The following is a 2500-nucleotide window of genomic DNA, read 5'->3' as shown; positions in this document are numbered from 1 at the left end:
GCACTTTGTGCTGGCCCCCGTTGGGCGAAAGGGAATCCGGTTCCTATTCCGGAACCCGGCAGCGGAACCGATACAAGTCGGGCCCCTCTTTTAGAGATGCTCGTCGGGGTAACCCAAAAGGACCCGGAGACGCCGTCGGGAGATCGGGGAAGAGTTTTCTTTTCTGCATGAGCGTTCGAGTTCCCTGGAATCCTCTAGCAGGGAGATAGGGTTTGGAACGCGAAGAGCACCGCAGTTGCGGCGGTGTCCCGATCTTCCCCTCGGACCTTGAAAATCCGGGAGAGGGCCACGTGGAGGTGTCGCGCCGGTTCGTACCCATATCCGCAGCAGGTCTCCAAGGTGAAGAGCCTCTAGTCGATAGAATAATGTAGGTAAGGGAAGTCGGCAAATTGGATCCGTAACTTCGGGATAAGGATTGGCTCTGAGGATCGGGGCGTGTCGGGCTTGGTCGGGAAGTGGGTCAGCGCTAACGTGCCGGGCCTGGGCGAGGTGAGTGCCGTAGGGGTGCCGGTAAGTGCGGGCGTTTAGCGCGGGCGTGGTCTGCTCTCGCCGTTGGTTGGCCTCGTGCTGGCCGGCGGTGCAGGATGCGCGCGCCTGCGCGGCGTTCGCGCCCCGGTGCTTCAACCTGCGTGCAGGATCCGAGCTCGGTCCCGTGCCTTGGCCTCCCACGGATCTTCCTTGCTGCGAGGCCGCGTCCGCCTTAGCGTGCTCCTCCGGGGGCGCGCGGGTGCGCGGATTCTCTTCGGCCGCCATTCAACGATCAACTCAGAACTGGCACGGACTGGGGGAATCCGACTGTCTAATTAAAACAAAGCATTGCGATGGCCCTAGCGGGTGTTGACGCAATGTGATTTCTGCCCAGTGCTCTGAATGTCAACGTGAAGAAATTCAAGCAAGCGCGGGTAAACGGCGGGAGTAACTATGACTCTCAAATGCCCACCTGATGCGTAATATATGGACCCTCTCGATCCACCCCTTAGCATCCTTGCGATGTCGGGTGGATGATGGTTCGATTAGCCTCTCTGTGGGAAATCCGAGCTCTGGCCTTCAAGTGGCGGGGGTCGTAAGGGGTGCTAAGAAAGGTGTAATTCTTTTTGAAGCTCTCCGACCGACAGAGCAGGGTGTCGTTCGAGGCTTGGGGGTTACCTCCCCCCCTGCCTTTTGTTTCCAGCTGGTGCAAGCAGTAGAAGAAAACAAGGTACCAGGCCTCCCACTGGAGTGCCTGTGCCAGCTGACGAGCTTTCCAGCCAGCCAACCAGTGCGGGTCGAGCGCCGCTCCCCGCTGTCTGCCCTGAATGTCTGCGGTCATTTTCAACAAAGACCGGGCTCGGCGTTCATCGCCGTCGTGCCCACCCTGATGCCGCCAACGCGGAAGTGCAAACGGCAAGGAAGAAGGCCAGGTGGTCGCAAGAAGAGTTGCTCCGTCTTGCGCATGCTGAGGCGACTTTGTCCCTCCAAGGCTGCCGGTTCTTTAACCAAGAGCTGGCCAAAGCCTTCCCAGAGCGCACACTTGAATCTATCAAGTGTCAGCGCAGGGTGCAGGCCTATAAGAACATGGTGGCCAACTTTGCTGCTGAGCTCTTAAAGAGAGACCAAGATCATCAGGCCTCTGTAGACGGATCTGCTGTGGGCTCTTCCCCACCACAGTCATCTTCTCTGGGGGAAGGCGCCGATCGGGCTATCTGGTCCCTGTTAGTTGAGTTGCCCTCCTCGGGCCCGCGGTTCCGCTCACTTGATGCAGTTGTGGCCTTGGGCCCCACTGCTAGCCGGAATACCATCCAAGCCATGCTTGTTCCCGCTCTTGAAGAACTAGGTAGCAGGGAACCACTTGTTTGTCAAGCTCCTGGTAAGAAATTCCAACAGCCACCGGAGCGGAAGCGGGCGAGAAGAAGGTGGGAATACGCAGTAGTGCAGCGTGCTTTTAAGAAGAACCCAGCACGCTGCATAAATGGTCTTCTCGATGGCACACTTCTCCATCAGCCACCCACCATCCCGGGGCTGATTGAGTTTTGGAGGGATCTCTTTACTCCCCCTCGTGTCAGGTCTCGGCCTCCACGTGGGGAGGGTCTCTCAGGTGAGTTGCTGCCATTTTGTAAGTGTGTGCCCTTCGAAGTTCTATGGGCGCCCATTACTGCGGACGAGGTAGCTGCAGCTCTTCCCCCTCGCAACTCCGCTGCAGGCCCTGATCGCCTTACACCATCCCAGTTACGTCGCCTTCCTCGTGAGGCTCTTCTTAAATTCCTCAACCTGCTACTCCTCTCACGTTCCCTCCCATCCCGTCTCCTACAAGCTCGTACCACCTTGCTGCCCAAGAAGACCGCCGTAGCATCCCCCGCTGACTTCCGACCTATCACGGTGTGTTCGGTGCTGACCAGGGTCTTCCACAAGGTCCTGGTTGGCCGCCTTATGCGCCACTGTGCCTTGGACGGTCGTCAGCGGGCTTTCATCCCTCAGGATGGGATGCTCCATAACACCTTTCTGCTGGATCTGGCGATGACCC

General features: G+C 58.5%; 1 pseudogene; it reads left to right on the top strand.

Moving 5' to 3' along the window:
- Positions 1-2500, top strand: part of LOC126432646 (large subunit ribosomal RNA) — a 7748-nt pseudogene that overhangs the window by 1956 nt on the left and 3292 nt on the right.

The sequence above is a fragment of the Schistocerca serialis genome, unplaced genomic scaffold (genome assembly GCF_023864345.2).
Source record: "Schistocerca serialis cubense isolate TAMUIC-IGC-003099 unplaced genomic scaffold, iqSchSeri2.2 HiC_scaffold_1146, whole genome shotgun sequence".
NCBI lineage: Eukaryota > Metazoa > Arthropoda > Insecta > Orthoptera > Acrididae > Schistocerca > Schistocerca serialis.
This window is presented reverse-complemented; position numbering and strand designations above follow the sequence as displayed.